At 37.8% G+C, this 10,052-nt stretch overlaps 1 long non-coding RNA gene across 2 annotated transcripts; it reads left to right on the forward strand.

Annotated features, from left to right (window-relative positions):
* Positions 1-8,730: 8,730 nt before the first annotated feature.
* Positions 8,731-9,370, forward strand: LOC107835092 (uncharacterized). 2 transcript variants are annotated; one of them, XR_001660926.1, is made up of 3 exons: positions 8,731-8,994; positions 9,082-9,199; positions 9,333-9,368. It is a non-coding gene; the product is annotated as an uncharacterized LOC107835092 (long non-coding RNA). The 2 variants fall into 2 exon arrangements; XR_001660927.1 differs by having other exon boundaries at positions 8,749-8,821; positions 8,947-8,994; positions 9,082-9,370.
* Positions 9,371-10,052: the final 682 nt, after the last annotated feature.

A 10,052-nucleotide genomic window follows, 5' to 3' on the forward strand; every position in this document is an offset into this window, starting at 1 on the left:
TACTACTCAAGTAACCCTAGTCAGAGGGGCTACATGCAAAGACTGAGGGTGGAATGGTTACTTCGACATCCCTAAATGCCAAACAACTTGGCTCTGATGGCGTTGCAGGCTGCAGCTGGAGGTTGCTTTGGCGGGTGGCTTCCATCTGGTCCTCACCTGCTGACCCACTCTCTCCCAGGTTAGGCTGTGTTTCCACCCCTGAGCTACCTGCTAGATATTAATTTATTTTATCTGAATCCATAGTAATGGGTTTTCTGTTTCAGGCACCTGATTTTACTGTTTTGGAGCTTGTTCGTTATTCTGCAATAGTCAGCCACGCCCTAACCCCACCACCGACTGACTACTGACCAGTTCTCTGTCTAACAGGTCCGGAAAATCCCCTAAACCCGGGTCTTACCCTAAAGTAGGTTTACAGGAGATAATCTGTTTAAACTGGTTGCGGAGGAAACTCGTCTAGCTCTAACTACCTTCGATTCCAGAAGTAATGACCCTTTTCAGTTGAGATACAATCAGTAGAGTAGCACTAACTACTGCGTAGCACCAACAACCACTCCTGTTAACGGTAGCTTTCCTCCTAAAAATAACTGGCACTTGTTATCGGCTAGATTAAATTTAGTGACTTGGATGTAAGTCCCAGGGTCATTATTTTAGCACTCACCAAAGGAAAGTACGAAGCCTCCACATATCTAGAACCATGTATGCTGATTTTACTTAAAACGAGGAGAAAACTCAATGACAGAATAACTAAATTAATTTCAATGTCCACAAGTTCTATGGATGTCTTTTATGTGTAATTTATTAAGCAAGCTTTAGCAGGGGTAAATGTCATACAGGTACACTTCAAAGATTATAAACTTGTAATTAGGTAATAAAATAAAATCAAACTCAATCAAATCCTATCTTCCTATCTTACCCTAACCTGTGTCACTGATATCGCTAGGCGAGGCTTTGGGGATGCAGGACAACTCACACCCGATGGGAATTGATCTTGGTAGCCGAAATCTTCATACGTGCTTGGCCAGAGTCTCTGTCCTGCCGGAGCAAAGTCCTCTTTCAGAAAAGAAGCAAAGCTGAACTGTCCGTTGTTCCATCAAACGTACAGAATCTTCATCACTCAGTGACCTTTGTCTTTTCTCCAAGTCGGCTGCAGTGGAAAATGGATCGCTGGGTTGAAGGCTGACGGATCTTGTCCTCTCTTTGCGGCGTGAAGTCTCAACTTTCCCTCGGTCCCAGGGTGTGGTCCTCCGCTGGTCTTCAGTCTGCGTCCTCTCGTTGTCTCCTCTTCAGCGCCGCGGACAAAGAACAGCTTCTACCCTTGTCCGCTGGTTTTTATACTTTCTCCTACAATGGTTGTGTATTGGAGAGATTCATGACTCATATGACTCATTGGGTGTAACTTATGGGAAGTATCAGACTTTTCCCCTCAGCCCCTCCTTCCCCGCATTAGCTCACTGTACATGGCAGTTGAGGCCCCTTCTCTTAACTTATTGCCTTTTAAGGAGTTTGTTTTCGCATCCCCACAGCCTGTGTGCTGAACGTTACCCAGACTCTCTCCTTTCCTCATATCCTCGAATCTACAGTCCTTTTCTATGCATTATAAACTAACCTAACACTACACATGATTACTAATTACTAACTACCATCATTCAGTAATCAATCTACAACAATCAAGTTGTTATTAGTATTATCAGTCTTAAGTACATAATAGACATTTCCATTATACTTTACAGTTAGTACAATTCAGGCACAGATTAAAGTTACAGAGAATATATCTTAATCATTTCAACTTGTTACATATTTGTATATTCTAATATTCTTAATCATCATTAAATCAATATACAAGATTACTGCTATCTCTCAGGTTTTTCTGCGTGTACCCGGAGAGATCTCAACCTTACATACCAGTTTTCACGACAAGCTGCAGCGCTTTGGACGCTCTGCTGTCTTGTCTTGCTCTCAGCAAAACCTGTTGCTGGTTGGGCAGGCGAAGCGGGCGGGGCATTACTCCTCTGGCCCCTCTAAAACCGGCAACCGGCAACAATTCGTTCCATCGTTTGAAATGTTTTACCTTTTGTTTCTGTTGTGTATTATTGAAATTACTAATTTGTTTGCTTTTTTTTTGTTTGCTTTACTAACTTTCTTGTTTTGTATTGTGTTATGATCTGTGTTTTCTGTGTAGTTATTTTTGTGGTTTTTCTGTGTTTTAGTCCATTTTCCCCTGTGAATCTGTCTTCCCTGTTAATTGCTCCCAGCTCTATCCAGTTCCCTGATTACCTTCCCTGTGTATTTAACCCCACCTGTTGTCTTTGTCTGTTGTCTGGTGCTTGTCTATCATCAAACGTACGTTGTTGTCTTGTATAGTTGTCTGCCGGCACAGTAGAACTGTGAAGTCCTGTGTCGGCATAAGCTCGTCTTGTCAGTCTCTGTTATTCGGTTGCTACCGGTATTAGCTGTGTGCTAACTCTCTGCCGTGCTGCCTGTTCTGGACTGTGAGCTTCATCATTAAATTCATAATTTCCTTATACCTGGGTCTCTGTGTCACTCCTCACCACCACCTCAACCCCACCTCGTGACATATTGCATGTTTTCTTTTATTTTTTTTGGAATAATTGAAATTGTTCTTACTTTATGCGTTTCCTTTTTCTTTTCCAGGATAGAGTATTAGGCCTGAAGCCTTGCTTTTAAAAAGAGAAACGTTTTAAGGAAATTGTTTAATAAAATATTGTGCACTGCTCAGTCTGTGTTTGGGTGCATCTTGTAACTTTTAAAAAGATCTACACTTGCTGGTCACATAAGCATTCAATGATCCAGGTGTGTGGCATTGAGTCATAGGCTTTCTTGTAATCAATCCAAGCGGTGCACAGGTTGGTGTGTCGGGTTTTGCAGTCTCGGGTGACTGTGTGGTCTACAAGGAGTTGGTGTTTGGCTCCTCTACTATTTATGCCGATGCCCTTCTGTGCCGTGCTCATGTATTTATCCATGTGTCCGCTTATCTTAGCTGCTATGATGCCTGACATGAGCTTCCATGTTGTAGAGAGACAGGTTATCGGCCGATAGTTGGATGAGACTGAACCCTTTGAGGGATCCTTCTGGATCAGGATTGTACGCCCTTCAGTTAACCATTCAGGGTGAGTCCCATTTTGTAGCAGCTGGTTCAGTTGAGCTGCCAGTCGCTCATGGAGGGCAGTGAGTTTCTTTAGCCAGTAGGCATGGATCATGTCAGGCCCTGGTGCTGTCCAGTTTTTCATACCTGAGACTCTTTCTTGGACATCTGCCACAGTGATGGTTACCGGGGCTTGTTCAGGGAGGTTGCTGTGGTCCTCTCGTAGAGAGGTTAGCCACTGTGCATTGCTGTTGTGGGCATATCACTTGTGCCATGAGCTACAACATGATGTCGTAAACTGAAGATAAAATGATCATTTAATCTAAATGGTAGCTTTGGGTGAGTTGAACCTTTGGGTCTGATTGATTGCTGGTCAAATGCAGATATTTTGGATGCAGCTGACATTTCTTAAATATTAAATCAAGATTCTGTGTTTACTGCCATATTTCATACATTAGAATAAACATCCCAATGAGTTTCATTTGTCAGACTAAACATACCTTTTGAACATAACAACCTTAAGCAAGTATTAAACATGCATTTAAAACTAAATGTTTTATTGGTCTGAAGTATTATTCTAGTTTTAGATGTCATGTCTTCATTAACTATACAAATAATTTTCACAATAAACATGAATAAAAGTTTTTCAAACATCCGTCTGATTAAACTATAAAATATGTTTCACTTTGTGATAAAGTTCCTGAAATTAATGGACTTTCCAATAATGTTCTAATTTTTACATGGGCCTGTATTTAGTTACAGAGTGAACAACATGCATTATGTATAAAATCACTAAACAAGCAGGGAGCCACTACTGATGTTATGAGAAGGGAAGTTTATTGGAGACAAAACGACACTGAAGAGGTGATTGACCGAAAACAAAGTACATTTTTGAACTTTTGAAAAATAAAGGCTATGATATACTCTAACTTAGACATCTGGAAATAGCAGAAGCTAAAAGATCTCTCAGATGGCAAAGAGTCTCAACTTCCTAACATAATAAAAGATTCAGCTCTGGCACTTTCTTTCCAAATGTTAATGTTCACTCCCCAAGGCCACTTGGTTTTTGTTTTGTTTTGACTATATAATTTACTAAATGACAAAATGTTCCTGATCCAAATGAATTGTGTAAAGCAAATAGAATATGCTTGATGGAAAAAGTTAATTTTATTTAGGGAAGGAAAAAGAGAGTGAGGGGTGGGGAAGAGTTGGGGGAAAGATGGAGTGTGTGTGTTTTAGGTATTTAGCTCAACTTGCCCAAACTTATGAGACAACTGTTTTTAACATGCTGTATTATTGAAACAGTTTTATTTAAACTCTCTGGTTGTTTGATGCTCATCATCCTGAAATATATGCAGACATTAAGTTAGTGACTAAACTGAAGTTGTCTTGATGAAGTGATCCTAAATAAAGTGGCTCAACTAACCCCAGCTTCTCCTGTTTCTCCAGAGAACGATCCATCTGTGGTTTACTCTGCTGTTAGAAGAGACGATGTGAGCTATGGAGAGATCGTCATCAAAAAGAAAGAAAGAAAGCCAAAGACCAGAGGTAAAGCTGCTCTTCACCTCCTTCCACTCATCTTCTCAGTGTTGGATGGTTCTGTCATTGTTCTGTATATATAATAAAGTTGTGATAAACAGTGGATGAGGCAGAAAAGTAACTTGGTGGAGTAAACATGTCAACAGACACACCAGATGGTCCAAACGGCTGCACCAAAGAACTTTCTGGAATCCTGTAAACTTATAGCATCCCTCCACTTCTCATGTCTCTGAACACTTCATTGGTTATAATTTAAATTATTTAAATCCAGAATTTGGTTAATCTATTATGATGTCTATGAGGGGACATGGAAAAAACAAAAAACATTCCTGACTTACTTCCTCAAGATCCTGCAAATATTTATAGAGATCCCATGAAGGTTTAGATCCTAAAGGTAATTTAGAGACATGATGAAATAATCACAGCAAACATAAATCAAAGGGGGAGGTTCATCATTTCTTCTTATTATTTATTAGGTCAACTAGAAGAAGAGTATTTATATAAACTGCAGAAGCAGTGATGCATCTGAAACTTCATGGCTTCTTTATTTCCATCGCATTGATGGAGAAACTATGATGCATTTTTTTCATTAGATGCTGAACACGGTTTGACGGACCATCACACTGACTGATTAAACTGGAGCCGTTTAATATATCAGTAAATGATTAATAAATGATTCCAGGTTCTTTGTTGGACTGTCCAGCTTCTTCATTCCAGTCAACTCTGATGAAACCTTGATGTAGCCGGGATCACACAGGTCACATCTTATGATGGCTGCTATAATCTGGGACCTTATTGTACATAAGGGCCGAATAATGATGTCATAATTCTAGATGTACATGCAGATAAATGCAGGTCATCATGTCATGATGCAGTGGGCTGCAGAATTTGATGTAACAACTGAACTCTGAGTTTTTCCAAATATTTCACGGATTCTCGAGAAATTAATTCAGGATTGCTCTTTTTTTTCCTCCATGTCCTCTTATGGGATCCGTTCGTACATCTATAAAGAGATAATAGATGTATCTGTTGGTTTGTGTCCTCTAACTGTAAAAAGACAAAGGATCCTGAAGCTGTTAGCTTGACTGGTTTTCAGGTGAGGCCTGCAGTCCTTCAGATGTTTGAGGTTCTTTATGACATTCTGGACAATTCAATTTGAGTAATTTTGTTTCTGTAACTTTGTCCAGACAAATCACCGTCAATGGCTTTGTTTCTCAGCTGTTCTTGAATTTTTTCAGATTGGGAACATTATTTTATTAACATAGTTCAAAAATAATGGGAAAGCTAAAATGAACTTCATTCATTTTCATAATTCAGTTTTCACAAATTCACCTGTTGGCAGGAATAAAACTCTTATTTGCAGATTTCTTATCTAGCCAGGTGAATTATTAAGAATAAATTATTATTTACAACAACCTGGCATTTCTTAGATTATGTGTAAATATTTAAAAGAGAAAGCAGCTTGGGAATATCTGCACACAATGCACTCTTAGAAATGGCTGTAAATTTACGGTGGAATTCCAACAGTAACATACTGTTATTCCAAAATACGGTAGGATATTGTCAATGTGATGTCTTCTTCTGCTGTCACAATCAAGACTGATGACTGGCAGTAAACTACCGTAAAATAATTGTACAATATAGTTTTTTCCCCAGGAAAGACATTTTACTTGTATTTGCATCTTAGAGAACCAGCATTTAAAGACAATATTAAACGGAAAGAAAAAACAAATACTTTCCATAATAAATCCTTTAGGGAATGAATCGAAATCTACGATTCATTCGTAGATTTGAATTTTAGAAAAATGTATTCTAAAATACATTTTTGTATTTTAGAATACAAAAATGTATTCTAAAATGTTAGAATACATTTTTGATGGTATTCTAACATCAAAAATGTTAGAATACCAGTGCTGGTGTTGTTTGTTAAAAATACAATGTTAATTAAACACTTGTTTAGTCAAATTCAAAGATAGGTTTGTCAGTTTCCCTAAAGAGATGGTGTTTGCTAAAGAGTTGCCCCCACAATCGCAACGTATCTGTGACGTCACGTGTTTGCCTTGGAGACAGCAGTATGGCGTCTTGTCTGGAGCTTATCAAGGTAAGTTCCCCAAAGCTATTAAAACTTGCTCTTTTTGTTCTCTCTTTAATGTATTTATGTAATGTGATGGTGATGTGTTGTCTCAATGTTTGTAACTCCCTGGCGGACATTATACCACAATATATGCTGCGTTTATACTGTTATGTATTCTGTATCTCAATAAAGATCTATTTAAAAAAAAAAGGTAAGTTCCATGTTAAAATCATCATGTGATTCTTGAGAATAGAGACAAAATGGGTTTTAATTTCCCCTTTTTTTTAATTATTTCTCAACCTTATGTATGCAAATATGACAAATAATGTTTTGGAAATGTAAAGATGCTAAGGTACAGGCTCCCAGTTGCAAATTTTTTTAAATTACATTTTTAATAGACCTTACCCAGAACTTTGTCATCACCATATGACAAAAATAAATATAAAATGATTTTCAAAATACCCTATTAGTGATATTTTTACTCATTTTACAGACAAATGCTTCTAAAGAAATAAAATAAATATTATTTAAAACAAAAAACAACAAAAAGTCCATCTGACGGAGTTGACACAGAACTGAAGGTGGTGACAAACTAGTGAGTAAAATGAAAAACTTGGTACATGTGAAGTAATGCAATTTATGTAAAATACATTAAAATGAATTAACTGCACATTTAAGTGAGATTTGACAACAATTTCACTGAAAGAGTCAGAAAAACTCTGACGGAGTTGAAAAAAAGCCAAACTACCTCAATTTATATGATGTTATTCTGAAGGAGGTCATATTGTAGCTCAGCAGGTCCATGAAATCTTTACATTTTACCGAAATTAAGCTTTATTTCGCAAAATTTCAAAGTTTTGTAAATTGTCAGTTATGGAGTTGACACATCATGGTTGTGACAAACAACTTAGGAATAAAACAGAAGAAAAAACTAAAGAATAACTTAAGCTAACCGGAGCTAACCAGCCCTACTAGCAAAGGAAGAGAAGAGACAACGTCATGGGGTCCTCAGAAGTTCTGGTGCCCCCAATAATGCCTGATTTTTATTTTATTTTTTTACATTCTTTTCATGTCTGACGGTGTTGACAAAAACTAGGGACAAATTTCAACGGAGTTGGAAAATATCTAAAAATTATTTTTAATTCAATTCATCGATACTTTTATAATTATTTATATGACTACTTATACTTAATTGTCATAATATATAATTATAGTATTTCTTTAATTGTTTTAAACTATAAGAATGTATTGAGTTCTGCTCCTGGACAAGGGCTTTTACAGGCATCATCCACCGACTACAATGTTTAAAATAAAAAATATTCAGCAAATACCTGGAAAATATACATTGTTGTGCTCACATGTTAGTTTAGTCAGATATTTGAAAAAAAAATATTTTGTGTATATTTTATTCAGATTTTGTTCTTTATCCATAGGACCTGTTTTGTCCCTATTCTCAAGAATCACTGGTTTTTGATTTTGATTATTTTTAATGAATGCATTAACTTTCTGTTTGTGCAACAGTATCAACTTAGGCTTAACGTAAGTTTATTTGTTTGAATATCGCGGTACGACTGTTCGGTACAGGAGTGCTCAATCCAGTCCTTGAGAGCTGCCATCCTGCAACTTTCAGATGCTTCCCTGCTCCAATTAACACACCTGAATCAAATGAAAAGCTGGTTAGCAGGTCCGTTCGGAGCTGATCCTGGTCTGTTGGAGTAAAGATGCATCGAAAAGTTGCAGGACGGTAGCTCTGAGGACTGGACGTGAGCACCCTTGGTTTATTGTTTTTGTTAGCAGCTAAAGCTAGCCAAGCAGGTGTAGTACGGGGTGTCGGTGGTTAAACAAACATTAAAACGGTCAGAAAGGCCGTTTGAGTTAACATTATTTAGCTGCGGAGTCGTTTTCTTGAAGTTTTCAGCTATAGACGGCATAATGGGGAGAGTGGCTGTGGTGGACCGGTGGTTTGATCTATGCGAGCAAAGCTGAGCCAAAATGTTTTTGTCTCTATAAATAATGACATTGGCTGACTGTTTTTTTTCTCCATTAGTACTTCATGTTGGTGACTGAAGCCTGTTATGATGACTTCAACACTTTTCTTCTGACAGGTTGGTAGAAGAAATCCTCTCCAGAATGTTTCTATAAGCTGACTAATTTCTATAATGCCTAATGTCTGAGTTGTGTTCATGGTAATTATTTCTGACATTTTTATGCTTTATGCTTTATGTTGTAGGTGGTGAAAAATGCTCTCCAGGGTAAACCGGGTGGACAAAGTATTTTGGTGGGTCTGGTTAGTTTTGCTCACTTGTCTTTAAAATCTGTATTTATTATCCTAATGTGTCTCCTATTTATCCTGTTGTTCCTCCAGGCTGGGAAAACCAGGCATTCTTCCGTTGGTTCATGTGCTTCGTCCTTCATCCAAAGGCCACAAGAAGAATCCAAAACAGCTCATGTCAAACTGTGAACCATGTTTTAGATATGTGCAGGTATGTGGTTATTCTAATGATTCTACTTTGTAGAAGCACTTTCTCATTAGCTTTGTTTGCTATCTGAATGTAGCTGTGCTGCTAAATATATTTAATAATTTTTATTATTCGTCTTCTTATCATTATGTCAAAGATGCAAGCCAGTGTTGAAACCTTCCTCATTGCCGTGGAACCAGGACAATGAAAACATTGTTGGTGAAAACAAGAGCAGCACCAAAGACACTTCACTATCAGTGATCACAACATCATCCAAAGTAGCTTTTGATGAACTTTGAAAGCACACTTCTCATTCAACTTCTGTACATTAATCCAGCCTATAGTTTTCAACATTGATGTGACTTCCACAACAATTGAGGAGTTTAAGATCCTTGCTTTTACTTTACCTGGTGTTAAGGAAGAAATCTCTAAAAATAGGTTAACTTTGGAAATAAGTTTGGCTCTCTCTTCCTCTGGATCCCAGGTCCTCTCGGCGGGCCACGTGTGGCCACAAGGAAAACAACAATGCGTGTTGACATCACAGAATTACAGAGTTTAATCCAATATAAGACAATGCATAAACTTACACCAGAAACTGCAGAACAACGGAGACATACATTCATTTACCTCACAGACTTGGAAAGAAAGAAAAGCAAAGACGTGCAAAGACATCTTTGGAGAAGTTGCAAGCGCAAAATCTCATTTGTTACTTCTGTGTAGAAAGTTTTATCCTCTTGTATTTAATTTATTCAAATAAGGTGTACCTTTGCTCCTCCAACCAGGAGCTATCTCTGACCTGCTATCTAAAGCCTAAACTCCTGCCGTGTTTACGGCCTTTCACAAATGAATGTGAAAAGCTGGAACTTCCACTGTATTG

Source organism: Poecilia formosa, unplaced genomic scaffold (assembly GCF_000485575.1).
Source record: "Poecilia formosa unplaced genomic scaffold, Poecilia_formosa-5.1.2 Scaffold1008, whole genome shotgun sequence".
In the NCBI taxonomy this organism is placed as follows: Eukaryota; Metazoa; Chordata; class Actinopteri; order Cyprinodontiformes; family Poeciliidae; genus Poecilia; species Poecilia formosa.